The sequence below is a fragment of the Neoarius graeffei genome, chromosome 26 (genome assembly GCF_027579695.1).
Source record: "Neoarius graeffei isolate fNeoGra1 chromosome 26, fNeoGra1.pri, whole genome shotgun sequence".
Classification (NCBI taxonomy): Eukaryota; Metazoa; Chordata; class Actinopteri; order Siluriformes; family Ariidae; genus Neoarius; species Neoarius graeffei.
Window position 1 is genome coordinate 26,231,699 of NC_083594.1, and position 22,500 is coordinate 26,254,198.

The following is a 22,500-nucleotide window of genomic DNA, read 5'->3' on the forward strand; positions in this document are numbered from 1 at the left end:
AGTCCAGATCCTGTTATGTTTAAAAGTAGAAGTCACCTACGGTCAATTCTGGTCACCAGCTGCCTTTGGCTCTCACTGACTGTGGGTTTTGGCTCAGCTGGTGATGTAGCAGGGGTTGTTGTTGGGCATGACCTGACCTGAGGCAAGCAGAGCTGCCAGCTGCACATACAAATTCAGGGTGTGTGTGTGCAGGAGTTGAATCTCTGTGCAGGAGGAGTCTCAGCAGAGCAATGAATAAGACTTCAGTTATTTTTAACCTAAAAAGGAATCCGTTTCAGAAAACTAACTGCATCTACTGGTAAGTACAGATATAAATTTTCAAACAATCACAGTGTAGATTTTTAATTTTATATAGACTTCAGTTTATATAATTTAATCATGACAAACATGTAAGCTGAGGCTGACATTATGTATCAGGTGCAAAACACAGCTCTGTGTAAGACTTGTAATAAATAGATGTATAGCCAGCCAAGGCTAAAACAATAAATAAGTAAATAAATATATAAATAAAAATACATGCATTTCCATAGTAAACAAGTCTTACCTTATGTTGCTTCTGAAGTGCTTCACAAAATCCTATATGGAGTCCTTGAATACAGAGGTAGTGCAATTGTCACAACTCTTCATCCTGTTCCATGATTCAGATTTGCTTCCCGCATTTTCAGAAGTTGTCTTCTAAAAAACAAGCAAGCAAAAAAAAAAAAACCCAAAAAACAACAAAACGCTGAATATTCGGCAATAATTGGTCAAATGTACTGGATTAGAAAACCCAAGTCTTGTGATTGGATCTTAACATCATGAACATAATTATTGTCAAACTGCTGTAATTGCTCATTTAAAATCAAACAATATATATTTTTTATTTAGATCAGCTGTCAAATTTTAAACTTAGAGGGCAACTTACCAGAGTATAAGGCCAAATAATTTTAAGACAAATGAACAAAGAGTTTTAGTTTTGTGTTTTGCAGGATAGTTTTATTCAAAACTGAACAAAATTTTTGGTGTCATTGTGGTGCATTGCATTACCATTCTTCACAATGACCACAATTTCATTAGTCCCACAAGCCAAGCTTTTAGCTTCACCAGAGTCTGGTACTGTACAGATCTTTATTAATAATATATTATGTATATTTCTTTACTAAATTTCACTAAGACTTGACCAGTTTCATAGGAAGAGGCAGTTTAAGTGACATAACATAACTACCCACACATTTTTCTGCAGCAAACACATAAGAACATTTTGTTTGTTCATTACTAAGTGCATTACACAAAACTCAAATAAATTTTAAAGATGGGAGTCTATGTACTTCTTTAAAAACCAGGGATTATATATTGCTTCAAGGAAACCTGTGGATGGAAATAAGTCTACTTGGAAGTCCTGAGAACCAGTCAAGTTACGATCTTCAACATTCTGAAGGTTGTGGCCAGAAAAGTTCAGATATCTGACTCCAAATTGAGTGGATAGATGATTCTCCATCTAAAACTATCATTTTGTTACAAATTAAACCTCATAAAACAGATTTTGTGCTTATTTCAGAAGGAAATAACACAATTTTCAATTGATTCATCATTAAATGCATGCATTTCACTGTCACCTTTTTGTTTCTCCTGTCCAAATTAAAATTTACACACTTTTTACATTACATTCACATTATTTGCCTCATGCCATTGTACTTTTGAATGTGAGATTTTACATGTCAATTAACTTGTTAATGCTTTTTGTCAAGGACAAACTGTAAATATAAGTGGTTGTCTGACTGAGTGAGGTCATTGTTGTCATTGAAATTATTTCATAGGCTCTGTAATTTGGCCATATTTAAGCAATATTGCATGAGCAAGAGTGCTGTTGTATGGGAATCTCTGTATGGCTATGTGGCAGCGGGGGCGTGGTCAAGCGCCGGTCTGTGACAAGAGAAGTCAGGGAAGGTAAGTGGCAGAATCACTACACCTGAGGTCAATTAACCTGTGTTTGTGTGTGTCTTCCCAGTGACCGCGCCCTATTTAAGGAGGGAGAGCGTAGAGCAGAGGAGCTCATCCCCGAACCAGACACCGGTCGTGTGTGTGTCTGTCTCATTAAGAGTTGTTCACTGAAAAGTGTGGCAATAAAACCCCTATTTCAGAACCTGATCTCTGTCCTGCCGTCCACTGTGCTCCACCCACCCATACGAACTGTTACAGTGGTGCCGAAACCCAGGACATGGAGCGCAGCAGCTGGTCAGCCCCATGGAGTCCTCCCCGTTCGCCAAATTGGTCCACGCCCTCGCCACGGCCCAGCAAAGCCAGCACCAGGCGCTAGTCTCCCTCCGAAAGGAACAGGAACAGCGGTTCGAGGCCCTGGTGCTGGCCCAGCAAGAAGACCGTGAGGCGTTCCGGCACCTCCTCGCGTCAGCGGGGTCCACCAGCGCTCCCACCGTGGGCCCGTCCCCCCTCACCCTAACCAAGATGGGCCCGCAGGACGACCCCGAGGCTTTCATCACGCTCTTCGAGCAAGTCGCGGAGACCTCGGGGTAGCCAATGGAGCAGCGCGCGGCGCGCCTCATCCCCCTGCTAATGGGAGAGGCGCAGCTGGCCACGCTACAGTTCCCCACCAACCGCCGGCTGGCCTACTCGGACCTCTGCCGGGCCGTCCTCCAGCGTGTGGGGTGCACCCCTGAGCAGCAGCATCAGCGCTTCCGCGCTTTGCGCTTGGAGGAAGTCGGCCGGCCGTTCGCGTTTGGCCAGCAACTCCGGGATGCCTGCTGGCGGTGGTTGAGGGCTGACAACCGCGATGCTGAGGGGATCATCGACCAGGTGGTACTGGAGCAGTTCGTCGCTCGCTTGCCAGCAGGAACCGCGGAGCGGGTCCAGTGCCACCGCCCGGCGTCGCTGGATCAAGCAATAGAGCTGGCGGAGGACCATATGGCAGCTGTCCCGGCGGCAGGACAGCAGACAGCCTCTTCTCTCTCTCTCCCCCTGTGTCTCGTCCTCGCCCCATTCCCCCACCGCGGAGGCAAGGGCCGGCGCCACCAGGGCCGGCCCGCCACACCCACGGTGCCCTCCTGTTTCTCCCTTCTGTGTCTGTCTCTCCCCCCCTCAGGTGAGTGAGCCCCAGAACACCGGTGCGGAGAGGAAGCCCGGGCCGGTTTGCTGGCGCTGCGGGGAGCCGGGCCACCTCCAACAACAGTGCATGGTGATGGAGGTGGACGTGGTGGTTCGGATCCCCGATGCGCCAGGAGCCGCCCTCGATCGGGCTGGAGCGTATCGCATACCGGTGAGTATTCAAAGGGATACATATCAGGCATTGGTGGATTCTGGTTGTAATCAGACCTCAATTCACCAAAGCCTGGTGCAAAACGAGGCATTGGGAGGAGCACAGGGGGTGAAGGTGTTGTGTCTGCACAGGGACATTCACAGCTACCCTTTGGTGTCGGTCCACATTTTTTTCCGAGGGGAAAAATTCATAGTGAAGGCGGCGGTTAATCCTCGCCTTACCCACTCTTTAATTTTGGGGACTGATTGGCCGGGATTTCGGGACTTAATGACACACTTGGTGAAGAGTGGGTCCTGCCATTTAACAGGGGGAGGTCCTGGTGTCGCTTTGGTGGGAGCAGCTGTCGCAGAGCCATCTACGTCATCTCCGCGTCAGAGTGAGGAGCCGCCGGCCCCTCCTCTCTCTGTTGGGGAATCCCTCGCGGATTTCCCATTAGAGCAATCGCGAGATGGGACTCTGCGGCATGTGTTTGACCAAGTGAGAGTAATCAATGGTCAAACGCTCCAGCCGAACACCACCCCGTCCTTCCCCTACTTCGCGATTTTGAAGGATAGATTATACCGAGTAGCGGCACGGTGGTGTAGTGGTTAGCGCTGTCGCCTCACAGCAAGAAGGTCCTGGGTTCGAGCCCCGGGACCGGCGAGGGCATTTCTGTGCGGAGTTTGCATGTTCTCCCTGTGTCCGCGTGGGTTTCCTCCAGGTGCTCCGGTTTCCCCCACAGTCCAACGACATGCAGGTTAGGTTAACTGGTGACTCTAAATTGACCGTAGGTGTGAGTGTGAATGGTTGTCTGTGTCTATGTGTCAGCCCTGTGATGACCTGGCGACTTGTCCAGGGTGTACCCTGCCTTTCACCCGTAGTCAGCTGGGATAGGCTCCAGCTTGCCTGCGACCCTGTAGAAGGATAAAGCGGCTAGAGATAATGAGATGAGATTATACCGAGTGACGCAGGACACTCAGACCAAAGAGTGAGTCACGCAGCTTTTAATTCCAAAGAGCCGCCAGGAATTGGTATTCCAGGCGGCTCACTTTAATCCCATGGCTGGACACCTAGGGCAGGATAAGACACTAGCCCGAATAATGGCCCGATTTTATTGGCCGGGGATTCGCGGCGATGTCCGTAGGTGGTGTACGGCATGCCGCGAATGCCAGTCAGTAAACCCAGCGGCCATTCCAAAAGCGCCTTTGCGCCTTCTACCATTAATCGAGACCCCGTTCGAAAGAATTGGGATGGATCTCGTCGGGCCATTAGATCAGTCAACACGAGGGTACCGCTTTATATTAGTTCTGGTGGACTATGCAACGCGATACCCGGAAGCCGTGCCTCTTCGCAGTATCTCAGCACGCAGTATTGCAGAGGCACTCTTCCGCGTCATCTCCCGAGTTGAAATCCCAAAAGAGATTCTGACTGATCAAGGCACCTCGTTTATGTCACGAACACTGAACGAACTGTATAGGTTATTGGGTATTAAGCCGATCCGCACCAGCGTGTATCACCCACAAATGGACGGTTTACTTGAACGGTTCAACCGCACCCTCAAGAATCTCATCTCATCTCATTATCTTTAGCCGCTTTATCCTTCTACAGGGTCGCAGGCAAGCTGGAGCCTATCCCAGCTGACTACGGGCGAAAGGCGGGGTACAGCCTGGACAAGTCGCCAGGTCATCACAGGCCTGACACATAGACACAGACAACCATTCACACTCACATTCACACCTACGGTCAATTTAGAGTCACCAGTTAACCTAACCTGCATGTCTTTGGACTGTGGGGGAAACCGGAGCACCCGGAGGAAACCCACGTGGACACGGGGAGAACATGCAAACTCCACACAGAAAGGCCCTCGCCGGCCCTGGGGCTCGAACCCAGGACCTTCTTGCTGTGAGGCGACAGCGCTAACCACTACACCACCGTGCCGCCCACCCTCAAGAATATAATTAAAAAATTCGTAAGTGAGGACGCACATAATTGGGATAAGTGGCTCGAGCCCTTGCTGTTTTCAGTGCGAGAGGTCCCCCAAGCCTCCACGGGGTTCTCCCTGTTCGAATTATTATATGGGCGTAAACCGCGTGGCATTCTAGATGTGCTGTGGGAAAATTGGGAGGAGGAACCTTCACAAAGCAAAAACGAAATTCAATACGTTATGGACCTGCGTGCAAAACTCCACACCCTCACCCACCTAACCCAGGAGAATTTGCAGCAGGCCCAAGAATGGCAAACCCGCCTGTACAACAAGGGTACGCGCCTTAGAGAGTTCGCACTGGGAGACAAAGTACTTGTACTGTTGCCCACATCGAGCTCCAAATTGGTCGCCAAGTGACAAGGACCCTTTGAGGTCACACGGCAAGTCGGGGACGTCGACTACGAGGTGAGGCGAACGGACAGGGGAGGGGCTCTACAGATTTACCACCTCAATCTGCTTAAACTCTGGAATGAGGAGGTCCCCGTGGCGTTGGTGTCGGTGGTTCCGGAGAAGGCAGAGCTGGGGCCGGAGGTTCAAAAAGGGGCATTAGCATCACGTACCCCTCCGGTCCCCTGTGGAGACCACCTCTCCCCGACCCAACTCACAGAGGTCGCCCAGTTGCAGACCGAGTTTTCGGATGTGTTCTCGCCCCTGCCCGGTTGCACTGACCTCATAGAGCACCACATAGAGACGCCCCCGGGGGTGGTAGTGCATAGCCGCCCTTACAGGCTACCCGAACACAAAAAAAAAGGTGGTTCGGGAAGAACTTGAGGCCATGCTCGAAATGGGCATCGTCAAGGAGTCCCACAGTGACTGGAGCAGCCCGGTGGTCTTGGTACCCAAGGCCGACGGGTCAGTCCGGTTCTGTGTGGACTACAGAAAAATCAACGTGGTGTCTAAATTTGACGCGTACCCAATGCCTCAGATTAATGAGTTGCTCGATCGACTAGGCACGGCTCGCTTTTATTCGACACTGGATTTGACAAGGGGATCTGCCAGTATCCCTTTGACTCCACTATCCCGAGAAAAAAACGGCCTTTTCCACACCGTTCGGATTACACCAATTCGTCACACTTCCTTTTGGGCTGTTTGGGATGCCCGCTACGTTTCAGCGGCTAATGGACAGGGTCCTCCGCCCCCACGCCACCTATGCGGCCGCCTACCTCGACGACATAATCATCTATAGCAATGACTGGCCGAGGCATCTCGAACATCTGAAGGCCGTCCTTAGGTCGCTGAGGCGAGCGGGTCTCACAGCCAACCCAAAGAAGTGTGTGATTGGGCGGGTGGAAGTACGGTATCTGGGCTTCCACTTGGGCAATGGGCAGGTGCGTCCCCAAATTAACAAGACCGCAGCAATTGCGGGCTGCCCGAGGCCCAAGACCAAAAAGGGGGTGAGACAGTTCCTGGGGCTGGCTGGCTATTATCAGAGGTTTATACCTAATTATTCGGACGTCACCAGCCCGCTGACTGATCTCACTAAAAAGGGGGCACCAGATCCGGTCCAGTGGACGGAGCAATGCCAGCGGGCTTTTTCTGAGGTAAAGGCCACACTGTGTGGGGGGCCACTTTTACACTCCCCTGACTTTTCTCTCCCCTTTATGTTGCAGACAGATGCGTCGGACAGAGGGCTGGGGGTGGTTTTGTCCCAGGAGGTGGAGGGGGAGGACCGCCCAGTCCTATACATCAGTAGGAAGCTGTTGGTGCGTGAGGGGCACTACAGCACGATAGAAAAAGAGTGTCTGGCAATCAAGTGGGTGGTCCTTGCCCTCCGTTACTACCTGCTGGTGCACCCTTTCACCCTCTGTTTGGACCACGCGCCCCTCCAGTGGCTCCAGCGCATGAAGGATGCCAACGCCCGGATCACCCGTTGGTATCTGGCACTCCAACCCTTTAATTTCAAGGTGGTCCACAGGCCGGGGGCGCAGATGGTCGTGGCGGACTTCCTCTCCTGTAACGGGGGGGGGGGGGGGGAGTCGGCTGCAGGCCGGACGGCCGCCTGGCCTGAGTCGGGCGGTGGGGGTATGTGGCAGCGAGGGCATGGTCAAGCGCCGGTCTGTGATAGGAGGGCGGAGTCAGGGAAGGTAAACGGCAGAATCACTACACCTGAGGTCAATTAACCTGTGTTTGTGTGTGTCTTCCCAGTGACCGCGCCCTATTTAAGGAGGGAGAGCGTAGAGCAGAGGAGCTCATCCCCGAGCCAGACGCCGGTCGTGTGTGTGTCTGTCTCATTAAGAGTTGTTCACTGAAAAGTGTGGCAATAAAACCCCTATTTCAGAACCTGATCTCTGTCCTGCCATCCTCTGTGCTCCACCCACCCATACGAACCGTTACAGGCTATGATTCGGCTAAAGGCATGAGGCCACAGGAAGAACAGCAGTACAACAGCACTCTTGCTTTTGTACAACTACAACAGTTCTAAGTTATTATTATAAAAGTAACTGACATTTCAGACACAATATGGTGAAATATTTTATTTACTTTTGTCTATCAGCAAAAATAGTTCTCAAAGAAGCCACAACCACACAATGTTTCATGTTGCAAATGACTGTCAGACTGACTGACAGCCTATAGTAAGTGTAGTAACGGTTGCAATGTCACAAATTATTGATAGAACTGGACTTTTATGTAGTGAACACAGGCAGGCAGCATGGCACAGACAGTACCAGTGCTGTGAAACTAAATGTCAGCACTGTTGGAATGCCACTTGTCCAATCAAATTAGTGCACAAGAACTAACTATTGTCTCGTCTCATCTCATCTCATCATCTCTAGCCGCTTTATCCTGTTCTACAGGGTCGCAGGCAAGCTGGAGCCTATCCCAGCTGACTACGGGCGAAAGGCGGGGTACACCCTGGACAAGTCGCCAGGTCATCACAGGGCTGACACATGGACACAGACAACCATTCACACTCACATTCACACCTACGGTCAATTCAGAGTCACCAGTTAACCTAACCTGCAAGTCTTTGGACTGTGGGGGAAACCGGAGCACCCGGAGGAAACCCACACGGACACGGGGAGAACATGCAAACCCCGCACAGAAAGGCCCTCGCCGGCCATGGGGCTCGAACCCGGACCTTCTTGCTGTGAGGCGACAGCGCTAACCACTACACCACCGTGCCGCCCACTAACTATTGTATAAAAAGAAAATTAAAGTGCATATTGTCAGGTGGCATGGTGGTATAGTGGTTAGCACTGTCGCCTCGCAGCAAGAAGGTTCTGGGTTTGAGCCCAGTGGCTGACGAGGGCCTTTCTGTGTGGAGTTTGCATGTTCTCCCTGTCTCTGCATGGGTTTCCTCTGGGTGCTCCAGTTTTCCCCACAGTCTAAAGGCATGCAGGTTAGGCTAATTGGTGGCTCTAAATTGACCATGAGTGTGAATGGTTGTTTGTCTCTATTGCCGCTTTTCCACTACAAACGCGGCTGAGCCGTGCCGTGCTGAGTCGAGCTGAGCGGGGCTGTTGGAGTTGCATTTCGACTACAACCGCGCTGAACCGCGCTGGCTGGAAGTGGGTGGACACATTGGGTGGAGTTAGCGAAAGTGGGTGGACGTCACGTGATGTCGTTAAGCAGCGCAAACAGTGACATCAGTGACAGTGGCGGAACAAGTCAGAGCCAGGCCGGGGGCGGGGCAAATGACCGGGCCCTTTATTAAAGCTTATCATAACATCATTTTAGGCTACAAAATGTCCGCAACTGCGGTGTTTACCAATTTCAACACTACTGGGTGCAACTATGTTATTTAGTACATCAAGTCCTTCAAACGAACATGTAACTCAGAAACAAAAAACATTAGGATACTGTACATGGCTCATAATAAAACATCAATAGCCTATACTGCGCACATTATTTGAAGGGCATACGAATGAGCGCTCAGAGGTTGCAACGGTGACAGGAAGAGTCAGAAATAAAAGGAGGGCGGTGCAAACCTCACTGAATGCACTGTGTTTACCAATTTCAACACTACGGGGTGCAACTATGTTATTTTGTACATTAAGTCCTTCAAACGAACATGTAACTCAGAAACAAAAAAACATTAGGTGACATACTGTACATGGGTCATAATCAGTGATGGGAATAACGGCGTTAGAATAAACGGCGTTACTAACGGCGTTACTTTTTTTAGTAACGAGTAATCTAACTAATTACTTTTTACATCGTTATAACGCCGTTCCCGTTACTTACAATAAAATACTATGCGTTACTTTATTAAAGCTGTTCTCATCTGGCACGCTGCTCGTTCAGCCTTTCTTTACTCTGCTTTAGTGTGGGGCGGGGAGACACGAGACAACGGCACAGTAAGCCAATCAGAGTAGATTTGGACAACATATGTAGGTAGGCCACGCCTACTGCACTACTGCGCACGCTTTCAATCGGAAGACCCAGCGATGGCGAGCGGTCAGCCCAGCACTGCGCTTTCACATTGGAAATACAGCCATTACTTTTCATTACTTGAAATAAAAGGCAAGAGTGTTTACGTGCAATGCACATTATGTCGAGGAACAAAGCGTTTGTCCTCGTCAGTGGCCAGTAATTAGTAACATAATTTTAATAACTGCAAAAATATATTAAATTTGATAGATGTCTTATCTCACATTGTCCCACAAAAATATTAATATAGTGTAGATAATGTTACTAACTGGTTCTGTTAAGTGTCCATTTCAGTCATTAAACACATTTAACATTCACTTTTATTATGATTACACTAATTGAATTTGATTTTTTTTTTGGGGGGGGGGGGGGGGGGGGGGAACAAAATGTAACGGAATAATTACTTTCCCTGGTAATTAGTTACTTTTATGACAAAGTAACTCCGTTACTAACTCAGTTACTTTTTGGGAAAAGTAACTAGTAACTATAACTAATTACTTTTTGAAAGTAACGTGCCCAAAACATCAATAGCCTACTGCGCGCATTATTTGAAGGGCATACGACGAGCCTTGTGCTCCACGAACTCGTCCACGATGCTCTGTATGTCACTGATTCAGTGAGCTTTTAAGCGGTAGTCTCACGACCCGAATAGTAAACAATAAACATGGAGGACATGGAGTCGTTAATGTTGCTGGTCTTGGTGCTGTGGCTTGTTGTCACCGACAACGCCAACAGATACTGACTGGCAAGAGCGTATAGATGAGGCGAGGCGCATAAGGCTTCAGAAATTCTTGTAATTCGTAATTCTTCTTCTTCCGGGTTTGCGGTGTTTACAGATCCCAGCGCGCTCGCGAGGCGTGTGTGGGCATGTGAGGACACTCCTCCTCACCAATCAGTGCACAGGGGAGTGTCTGCTCACGCCCCCAACCTCACTCGGCACGGCTTGGCTCGCTTCAGCCCCACTCCAAAACGGTGCGAGTTTTAGGGGCTAAGCAGGGCTGAAACGAGCTGAGTCGTGCTGGTTTTTGGTAGTCGAAACGCGAGCCGTGTCGGGCTGAAGTGAGCTGAAAAAGGGTAGTGGAAAAGGGCCATATGTGTCAGCCCTGTGATGATCTGGTGACTTGTCCAGGGTGAACCTCACCTCTTGTCCATAGTCAGCTGGGATAGACTCCAGCTTGCCTGCGACCCTGCACAGGATAAGTGGTTATAGATAATGGATGGATATTGTGACACCTTAGAACATGGAGAAATAAACAGTCCCCCCCCGTATGTGGAATGAAAAACACTATACAGTATATACACTCACCGACCACTTTAATAGGAACTTGTTCTTGATCCTAAGATTTCTGTACTTGGCTGGTAGGAGTGAAACTCAATGTGGTCTTCTGCTGTTGCCGAAAATGTTTTTTCTGCTCATTGCGGTTGTAAAGAGTGATTATATGAGTTGCTATATCCTTCCTGGCAGCTAAAACCAATCTGGCCATTTTCCTTGGACTTCTCTTATCAACAAGGCATTTCTACCCACAGAACTGTTGCTCACTCATGCCCCTTTTCCACCAAAGCAGTTCCAGGGCTGGTTTGGGGCCAGTGCTTAGTTTGGAACCGGGTTTTCTGTTTCCACTGACAAAGAACTGGCTCTGGGGCCAGAAAAACCGGTTCCAGGCTAGCACCAACTCTCTGCTGGGCCAGAGAAAAGAACCGCTTATGTCACCGGGGGGGCAGAGTTGTTAAGACCGACAACAATAAGACCGCGAAAGATCGCCATTTTTAAGCGACGAGAAGCAGCAGCTGTACAAATGCGAAGTCATCCATTATTATTATCATTGTTGTTGCTGCTGCTTCTTCCGCATTGTTTTTGCTTCGATATTCGCACCAAGGTTTATGCAAATGTAGCGACGTAATGACGTATACAACGATGTAATGACGTATACAACGACGTAACTGACGTATACAGCAATGTAATGTGTCTTCTCTTAGCACCGCGAGCGATGGAAAAGCAAGCTGGTTCTCAGCTGGCTCACAAGTTGAACGAGTTGAGAACCAGCACTGGCTCCGAACCAGCCCTGGAACTGATTTGGTGGAAAAGGGGCATCAGTGTTTTTTGCACCATTCTGTGCAATCTCTAGAGACTTTTTTTGTGTGAAAACACCCGGAGATCAGCAGTTAAAAGACATGCAGTTAGGTTAACATGGGGTGGCCTTGGGCTGAAGTGCCCTTGAGCAAGGTACCTAACCCCTAACTGCTCCCTGGGCACTGTAGTATGGCTGCCCACTGCTCTGGGTGTGTGTGTGTGTGTGTGTGTGTGTGTGTGTGCGCGCGCGCGCTCACTGCTTCAAATGGATTAAATGCAGACGGTGAATCTCACTGTGCTTGAAGTGTGCATGTGACAAACAAAGGTTTCTTTCTTCCTTAAGTTTCTGAAATACTCAAACCAGTCCATCTGGCACCAACCCCCACCACAGTGAAAGTTACAGAGATCACATTTTTTCCAATTCTGATGTTTGAAGTGAACATTAACTGAAGCTCTTGATTTGTGTCTGCATGATTTTATGCATTGTGCTCTTGTCAAGGGAATGGCTGATTAAATAACTGCATACAACAGCAGGTGTATGGGTGTACCTAATAAACTGGCCAGTGAGTGTATGTATAGTGGAGAGATTTTGTTGGTTAAAATTAGTTTAATTAATTTCTGCATCTGCTTATAGAGTACTCCTTATTTAGACTTTCATTCAATTTTCTGGTAACCTTACATTAATAATGTGCTATACACACTACCCTCAGCACCATTACTCAGCCTTGGCAAGAAAATGGGGTGGGGTTCAGGAGGAATTGTCCTATAAAATTGAATGCAATAGTTTGGACAGCTCTTACCAAATGACATATTTTGTTGATTTTTATTTAACTGAAAAGAAGTATGTACAACATTTGGAAAAAAAAAAAACTAATTTAATAAACATTTAGATTTTTTAAAATAGCAATTGTGACGTGCAAAAGAGACATCCTAATAAATCAGTATTTATGAATACTCCATCTGGCAAATATCTCTTGCAAATACTTTTTGTAGCCAGCTAGAGACCTTTCTAGGAATTGTTTCTAGTTCTGAAATTTTCTTGGGGAATCTTGGACACAGCATGTTTAAGATCAACCTACATATTTTTAGTGATGTTCAAGTCAGGAGACTGTGAGAGCCATTCCAAAAAAACTCAACTTACGTTTCTTAAAATAGTTAATGATGGACTTTGAGGTATGTTTTGGATCAAACCAGTCGCTGAGAGGCTGCGCGGGAACGGGCTGAGAGCGGGCCGAGAGGCTGCGCGGGAACGGGCTGAGAGCGGGCCGAGAGGCTGCGCGGGAACGGGCTGAGAGCGGGCCGAGAGGCTGCGCGGGAGCGGGCCGAGAGGCTGCGCGGGAACGGGCCGAGAGGCTGCGCGGGAACGGGCCGAGAGGCTGCGCGGGAACGGGCCGAGAGCGGGCCGAGAGGCTGCGCGGGAACGGGCCGAGAGCGGGCCGAGAGGCTGCGCGGGAACGGGCCGAGAGCGGGCCGAGAGGCTGCGCTGGAACGGGCCGAGAGCGGGCCGAGAGGCTGCGCGGGAACGGGCCGAGAGCGGGCCGAGAGGCTGCGCGGGAACACGCTGAGAGCGGGCCGAGAGGCTGCGCGGGAACACGCTGAGAGCGGGCCGAGAGGCTGCGCGGGAACACGCTGAGAGCGGGCCGAGAGGCTGCGCGGGAACACGCTCAGAGTAGGGCCGAGAGGCTGCGCGGGAACGGGCTGAGAGGCTGCGCGGGAATGGGCTGAGAGCGGGCTGAGAGGCTGCGCGGGAACACGCTGAGAGCGGGCTGAGAGGCTGCGCGGGAACACGCTGAGAGCGGGCTGAGAGGCTGCGGCGGAACACGCTGAGAGCGGGCTGAGAGGCTGCGGCGGAACACGCTGAGAGCGGGCTGAGAGGCTGCGCGGGAACACGCTGAGAGCGGGCTGAGAGGCTGCGCGGGAACACGCTGAGAGCGAGAGCAGGCTGAGAGGTTGCGCGGGAACACGCTGAGAGCGAGAGCGGGCTGAGAGCGAGAGCGGGCTGAGAGCGGGCCCAGGCCGCGGCTGAAGCCTCAGATTTTCCTGCCGCGCTGCTGCCGCCCCGCTTGTTCTTCCTGCGCGTCGCTCCTCGCTTCGCGACATGCCACCAAAAAAGAATACAGCACAGGTTGAGGAGGTCGACGATATTAAAAGATCGCTCGACATGTTGATGGAGGAGGTTTCTGCTGTTAGACAACAGCAGAAAACCATCATGAGCCTGGTGGAGGAAGTTAAAGCCTTGAGGCTAAAAATCACCGAGAAGGACAAGCGGATTAACTTGCTGGAGAACCGGGTGGCCGACCTGGAGCAATATACCAGAATGAACGACATCATAATCACTGGCTTGGAAGTGAAACCTCGTTCATATGCACGGGCAGTGGCGATGCGGAACGGAGAGGAGCCGAGCGAGGAGGACGCGGCATCGGTGGAGCAACAGGTGGCGGCGTTTCTCCGCTCAAAGGGAGTTGAGTTAGACAGGGAGAACATCGAGGCCTGTCACCCGCTCCCAAGGAGAAACGAGAAGACAAACCCGGCAATAATAGTTCGGTTTGCAAATAGAAAACACAAAAACGAACTGCTGAAACAGGGAAGACGGCTGAAGGGATCAGACGTTTACATCAATGAGCACCTGACAAAGAAAAATGCGGACATTGCCAGAATGGCCCGTTTACTCAGAAAACAGAAGAAAATACAAATCAACATGGACTTCAAACTGCAAAATATACATCAAGTTAAATGGAACACCAGAACAAGCCAAAGTACTAGTCATCAGGGAGCTGGAGGAGCTGAGCAAATATTAACGAAACGTACAACAAGGTATCCTTAAACTACAGCCATGACAACTCCTGATAATAAACACACATTAGGACGAGAAAACTTTGTATATACAGAACATAAAATACAGGACATAGAACATGATATTGATCCGGATAACAATTTACTCAATGATATAGAAAACAGCTGCAGTTATTACACAGATGAGCACTACAACACAACTTTTCAATCAAAGCATAACATATCAATCATCCACTTCAATAGCAGAAGCCTATATGCCAACTTCCACAGTATTAAAGAATATTTGAAACAGTTTAAGAACCCATTCAACATCATAGCAATTTCAGAGACATGGATCAGCACTGACAGAGATGTGGACTTTGAGATGGAGGGTTATGATCTAAATCATATAAGCAGAGTGAAAAAGAGAGGAGGAGGTGTGGCAATACATGTGGACAAAGGATTGAAGTATAAGGTGGTGGAGAGTATGACAGCAGCTGTTGATAATCTGGTGGAATGCATCACAGTGGAAATTTGTATGGAAAAAGTAAAAAATATAATTGTGAGCTGTTTGTACAGAACTCCAGCATCAAAGTATCGATATATTTGAAAACTGGATGGAAAACATGTTTTCTAACTCAGTGCAGAAGACTGTGTTTATCTGTGGGGATTATAATATTGATCTGTTAAATCCAAAAAAGCATAAAATGACAGAAGATTTCATAAATACAATGTACAGTATGGGTTTATACCCAAAAATCACCAAACCTAGTAGAATTACTTCTCATTGTGTCACATTAATAGATAATATACACTCACCGGCCACTTTATTAGGTACACCTGTCCAACTGCTCGTTAACACAATTTCTAAATCAGCCAATCACATGGCGGCAACTCAGTGCATTTAGGCATGTAGACATGGTCAAGACAATCTCCTGCAGTTCAAACCGAGCATCAGTATGGGGAAGAAAGGTGATTTGAGTGACTTTGAACGTAGCATGGTTGTTGGTGCCAGAAGGGCTGGTCTGAGTATTTCAGAAACTGCTGATCTACTGGGATTTTCACGCACAACCATCTCTAGGGTTTACAGAGAATGGTCCGAAAAAGAAAAAATATCCAGTGAGCGGCAGTTCTGTGGGCGGAAATGCCTTGTTGATGCCAGAGGTCAGAGGAGAATGGCCAGACTGGTTCGAGCTGATAGAAAGGCAACAGTGACTCAAATAACCACCCGTTACAACCAAGGTAGGCAGAAGAGCATCTCTGAACGCACAGTACGTCAAACTTTGAGGCAGATGGGCTACAGCAGCAGAAGACCACGCCGGGTGCCACTCCTTTCAGCTAAGAACAGGAAACTGAGGCTACAATTTGCACAAGCTCATCGAAATTGGACAATAGAAGATTGGAAAAACGTTGCCTGGTCTGATGAGTCTCGATTTCTGCTGCGACATTCGAATGGTAGGGTCAGAATTTGGCGTCAACAACATGAAAGCATGGATCCATCCTGCCTTGTATCAACGGTTCAGGCTGGTGGTGGTGGTGTAATGGTGTGGGGAATATTTTCTTGGCACTCTTTGGGCCCCTTGGTACCAATTGAGCATCGTTGCAACGCCACAGCCTACCTGAGTATTGTTGCTGACCATGTCCATCCCTTTATGACCACAATGTACCCAACTTCTGATGGCTACTTTCAGCAGGATAATGCGCCATGTCATAAAGCTGGAATCATCTCAGACTGGTTTCTTGAACATGACAATGAGTTCACTGTACTCAAATGGCCTCCACAGTCACCAGATCTCAATCCAATAGAGCATCTTTGGGATGTGGTGGAACGGGAGATTCGCATCATGGATGTGCAGCCGACAAATCTGCGCCAACTGTGTGATGCCATCATGTCAATATGGACCAAACTCTCTGAGGAATGCTTCCAGCACCTTGTTGAATCTATGCCACGAAGAATTGAGGCAGTTCTGAAGGCAAAAGGGGGTCCAACCCATTACTAGCATGGTGTACCTAATAAAGTGGCCAGTGAGTGTATTTACAAACAGTATGGAAAATAATACAGAAAGTGGGCTTTTATATAATGACATCAGTGACCATTTGCCTGTATTTATTGTCTATCACTGTAATTACTGGAAACCTAAGGATATGAATCAGCTGAAATACAAACGGATAAGAACCGAAGAAAACATAAGGATACTTAAGAGTGAATTACTTAAACAGAACTGGAGAGTTGTATATGAGGAAGAAGATATTGACAAAGCATACAGTGGATTCCTAAATATCTTTAAAACACTATATGATAAAACCTGTCCTGTAAGGAAATACAATGATGGACAAAAACAAGCAAATGGTCCATGGATCATCAAAGGATTAAAAAATGCCTGTAAAAAAAAACACGCTGTATAGACAATTCATAAAAAAAAGAACTTTGGAGGCAAAAATTAAATATAAAAAATACAAGAATAAATTAACCAGCATTATGAGGACATGTAAGAAGGATTATAATAAATTATTAGATAGTAATAAAAATAATATGAAGGGGCTATGGAATGTACTGAATAGTATTATTAGGAATAGAGCTACAGTAAAAACAAAAACACAAGCTACCCTGATCATTATATTGAGAATGACAGATCAATAAATAATATGGAGGAAGTGGTAAATGGTTTTAATAGATTCTTTGTAAATGTGGGATCAAATTTGGCAGAAACGATTCAAGATACAGACACCTGGAGGGGTGGAGGCTGCTCGATGGGAGAGAAATCCTAAATCTATATTCCTTGGTGCAGTTGGCATAAAAGAGGTCATAGACATTGTAAGGAGAAGTGAAAGTAAAACCTCCACTGACTGCAGGGATGTGAGTGACAAATTTTTAAAAAAGAGGAAAATTTTTAGGCTCAACAGACGACCCCGAAGGGGTCGTCACGACAACGAAGTTGTCATGGGGAGGGTATGCCCTCCCATTGGTGGGGGTCTGGGGGGTCTCCCCCACGAAAATTTTTGTAAAAAGGACTTAAAATGGTGACACTTTAAGCACATAAAATGTAAAATTTCTAAATTAGCACATTTCAGTTTAAAAAATGTTTTGGTCAAATTTCATGGTGCTTTAGTGATACATGTTTCAGAACTTTACAAAAAAATTTTGAAAATGAGAAAAAAGTGTCATGTTTCAGGTTTGGGGTGCCGTGTCTGGCCTTAAGTCTGAAAAATGTTCCCATTGATACCAAACTACCACCACTACAAATGTCATGTTAGGCCATATGAAAATAATTTCTTGTTTCTCATCACTATTTTTCCTCAAAATGGGTAGGACGGGCTTATTTTATTTTTATTTTGTTTTATTTTTCTGCTATGTGGGGGATAAAACACGAAAAATTGGAATGGTTGGAGCAGACTCTGGTTTCAGAGGCATGATGCTAAATTACCAGTGTAAAAAAAAAAAATGTTTATGGTGGGTCAATTTTTTTTGGTTCGGGCTGTAATGACTATGAGGAACAAGAATATAATTTTATGTGGCCTTACATAACTAGCAATAAAATTTAAACCCTGCCACCAGTTCATAGTACATGTACTTACTCTCTTCAATCAGACCTAACACCTGAAAAATTAATGGCTAAATAAAATTCCACACTTTCTGTGAAGTTTATACTTGCAATATAATTTCAGATTAAACCTAATCATTGTTCAAATGTATCTGTAAATATTAAATGTGCTAGTGATAAATTAGATTGGAATTATCACATTATTTTCAGAGAACTAAAAATTTCATTCAAAAAGTAACAGTGAAGGTAATGTTTTTAATACGTAGGATAAAACATTATTATTATTATTATTATTATTGATGCCTACCTGGCAATGCATAGTTAGTCTTCTGAATCTCAACTCGACTCCTGTGTTTTTCGCTTTTCACGTGTCCACTGAGAGTCACAAATCCACGCCGTCCGTAGTTCAGTTCACAGCAACACAATTTGCAACGTGCGATTCCTTTCTTGTTGAGTTTTTCAAAAACCAAACTAAAAACACTTCCATCGGGAGCTTTGCGCTCTAACCAGTCCCAACGCCACTTATTTTCAATGCCAGAATCTATTTTCATGACATCGGACTTCACAGACAACGCCGCCATTTTCATTCATACTCGTACATACCTGCCAACCTTGGAAAAAAATTTTGAGTAGCAACTTATCGTGGCGGTGCAGCGCAGCACGGCGTGAGGTCAGGCACATTTGCTGATCAGTATTGATTGTAATGAGGGAGCATGTGAACAATGTATTACTAAGCACAGAGTTCCCACTCACCACCATATCTAGTTATTCAACATACAAGCAGACTATGAAGAAAACAAGAACTCTTAATGAAAAGGCATGAATATATTTCCAATGCTTTCACCAAGACATTTGGCACAAGGCAACTGTGCCCCAAAAATATGTCCTTTATACAGACCTTAAACTTAAAGATAAGGGATAAATGTACTGCCTTTGGCATATTATGTCTTAAATACATTGGGAATTATAAACAACAAAGAATCCCAAATAGCATGCTATGTCCCTTTTGACATTTAGCATTATATTGTATAGATAACAGAAAAACCAAAGGGCTATAGCCTATGTCTTTTAAAACAGACGCCGGCAGTCTGCAAAACACACACACACACACACACACACACACACACAATCCTTTTTTCATAAATTTAGTTTTGACCATAAAAGAGATTCTGTTGCTCCTCGCTACACTAAACATCGAAAGTGAATATTCCAGAGTACCTATATAAATATATTTTTTTCAATATTAATATTTAGTAAATGCAAACTGATAACCACACTTACAGAAAAACTTACTGAAAATAAATTATAGGCTACTCTGGCCTATCCAATAACATAGCCTTTATAATATTCACTGACCTGGCCTAATTTGGAAAAAAATAATGGCCTATGTATATAAATGCAAGCATTTCTATGTTAGCAATATTATTACCTGTATTTCCTTGATGGCTAATGTCAAAATCATAATTGCACACTGTGCAAAACGCATGATTAGGCAGTTTAGGGGGCGGAGGCATGGCCATTGATCTTGATACTTCGTTAGGAACTTCTGAGGGGCATAGACTCGCTTCTTTTTAGATTTGCTAACCTCTCTCTGTCAGTATCCTCATCTGACGTCATGTGTATTATTAACTGCAAGGCACGCACATACACAAAACACACATCATCCACTACACGCACTTACGTGAAAACACTTCGTGCGCTGCTCATTGAATCTCACATGCACGAGTAGCCTAGTTCAGAAGATTTTAACGCGTCTATCGGTCGACTGGATGGAAACGTCAGTAGGCTACTACATTTTCACTTTAGGCTATGCAATATTTTTTGGATTGAGAAGCCTGGGTCAAATATCAAAACAAGCTGGAACAAATATTTCCTTCAGATAAGGCGGAACACTGTGGGTTGTCCTTGCTTTATTCACAATACCCTTGCCCTGCCCATTTACCTTCAAAACGGTGTTTAGCACCGTCCTCCCTTGTAAAACCAGTCACAGTATGAAGATCGACCGAGAGGGATGAAAATCAATGTCGTTACTTTCGTTTTGACGGCTCCTCGGCTCTCCGCTTCGCCTCATAGCCTAGGCCTATTTGAAGAGTTTAAAACTAGCGCTGTGATTGGTCGAAGTCTTCTTTTCTCTACAGGTTGCTGGTCAATGCGGTTACACCCATAGACGAGTTGCCTAGTGCGCGAATGCACAGACAGTTGAACCGGAATATTAAAGATCTTTGTAGAGGTCTGCGCTGGACAGAATTTTCAGTCCCGCTCCCGCAAAGAATGATGATTTTCAGTCCCGCTCCCACCTGCCATATTTTGTCCCGCTCCCAAATCCCGCATGATGCAGACGTTCGTTATTTCTCACGAAAGTTCTTGTCATTGGCTTGGGGAATTAAACATGCTGAGCTTAGCTGAGCTCCCCACTGACCGATCCTTCACCTAGCGCACGGAGCGAGGGTGCGCGTTACCAGGCGGCATGCGCAGCTGAGGCTTTACAGAGATACCCAACACGCCTACCAAAATCTACAGTGGATATTAAGAATATTGTACATAGCTTATAGGTCACTCCTCACATTTACATTCTAGGAAATACAAGTAGGCCTATAAGAAATGAATATAATTTAAAGACACAGCGTGATGGTGCCCCGCCCCCTACTTTGAGTGGATTTGAGCATAAATATCTACAGCTCACGTTCAGGGCTGCGTTTCCCAAACAACCAACCAAGTTAGCATTAAACCAATATGGTACGATGCAAGTTTGAACTAACTAACATCCAAAAAACGACTGTTTCCCAAAGCTGTAGTACCAACTTGGTCTGAACCAAGTTGATTTGAACCAACACAGTTCAAACCACGATGTTTTCAGATGTGTTCGGATGGTCTCGTTTATTGTCGGAATTCAGAGAAACAACCCGAAGTTGGCTGACAGTGCGAGCGGCATTTCACCATTAAATGACCGTTAAGCCAAATTTGGTGCGTCCATAATCTTCCCCTGATGCTTGCAACTTGGTGTAGATGTTCATTTAGACTAATATAAAATTGCAATACCCCTCATTTGGAAATCACGTGTAAACAAAAGGCATCTCCATAAATTAAAGCATCATATACTAGTTTTGGCTATAAGGCTATTTGCCCTGATTAAAAATAGCTAAGCAAACTGCTGTGAGATGGCACAGATAACGTTATGTAGATCTACATGTTGTGTATTTATAGGTGGCATTGTTAGGTTTATTGTAAGTTTATTGTTTAGACTCTGACATTCTGCTGACACATTCCAAGTTGAGCGCTGCATGCGCTCATGATTGACAGCTCTCACTTTGATTGACAGCTCTCACTTTGCGCACTCGCACTCCCACTTTCTTTTTAAAGCAGCACTTCTGAAGCACTGTGAGCTTCACTAGAGGAGCTCTGCTCTTCTGCCACGATCGGAGATCTCAAACACGGAAGAGCGGAAAGGAATCGGAAACGTACGCGAGATTAGACCACATCCGCAAATTTAGGCATCTTAAAATGTTTTTATTAATGCCAAATAAAATATCCAGCACAAATTATATATGATAGACATAAATTAATAATTTATAAATTTTATTTTAAACACGTTTTTAGTTAGCGGGACTGCAGCTTATCACCTCTCCCGCCCGCCCGAAATGAGCTTTCAAAATTTGCCCTGCGCCGCACTGCTTTGCGTTGGGTCCCGCGGGAGTGCAGGGCTCTACTTTGAACTCAAAGCCATCAATGGCTTTTTGCGTATTTTGAAGTGTTAAATCGTAGCAGCGTAGTTTGATGTCTAAATGCGTATCTGCTACGCAAAATGCGTAAAGGTTGGCAGGTCTGCTCGTAGCAGTGCATGTACAATAGCGACTCCTCTCCACACAGCGATAATGATCAGATCGCTGTAAGGAGCTTTCGTCACTTCCGCTTAGTAAAATCCGGAAAAGTTTCGCGCCAGACTTTACCGAATATATATATATATATATATATATATTTTTTTTTTTTAAATTTTAGAAAACGCGGAAAACGATTTTTTTACGCGGAAAGGCAATTTGAAAAACGCGGATTTCCGCGGAAACGCGGAGATTTCACATCCGTGTGACTGGAATGATATACGAGTTTAATAAAAAAAAAAAAAGTTATTGAAGAAATTGTAGAACCATTTACTCACATATGTAAGATGTCTTTTCAATCTGGTAAATTTCCAAACAACATGAAAATAGCTAAAGTTATACCTTTATATAAATGTGGAGATAGACACCATTACACAAATTACAGGCCAGTTTCTTTACTCTCTCAGTTCTCCAAGATCCTCGAAAAACTGTTCACAGCAAAACTAGACAACTTCATTGAAAAATATAAACTCTTAGCTGACAGTCAATACGGATTCCGGAAAGACAGATCAACAACCCTGGCATTAATGGAACTTATCGAGAAAATCACAAATGGTATAGACAATAAAAAACATGTTATGGGAAATTTTCATAGATCTAAAGAAAGCATTTGATACAATAAATCACGACATTCTATTCAAAAAATTAGAGAGGTA

At 46.1% G+C, this 22,500-nt stretch overlaps 1 long non-coding RNA gene across 1 annotated transcript in view; it reads right to left on the reverse strand.

Annotated features, from left to right (window-relative positions):
* LOC132874690 (uncharacterized) overlaps positions 1–22,500 on the reverse strand; it is a 29,584-nt gene that overhangs the window by 1,256 nt on the left and 5,828 nt on the right. Inside the window, exon 3 of the long non-coding RNA XR_009651697.1 lies at positions 1–675. This exon is cut by the window's left edge and continues 1,256 nt beyond it. This is a non-coding gene — a long non-coding RNA (uncharacterized LOC132874690). The remainder of the gene's footprint in view (positions 676–22,500) is intronic.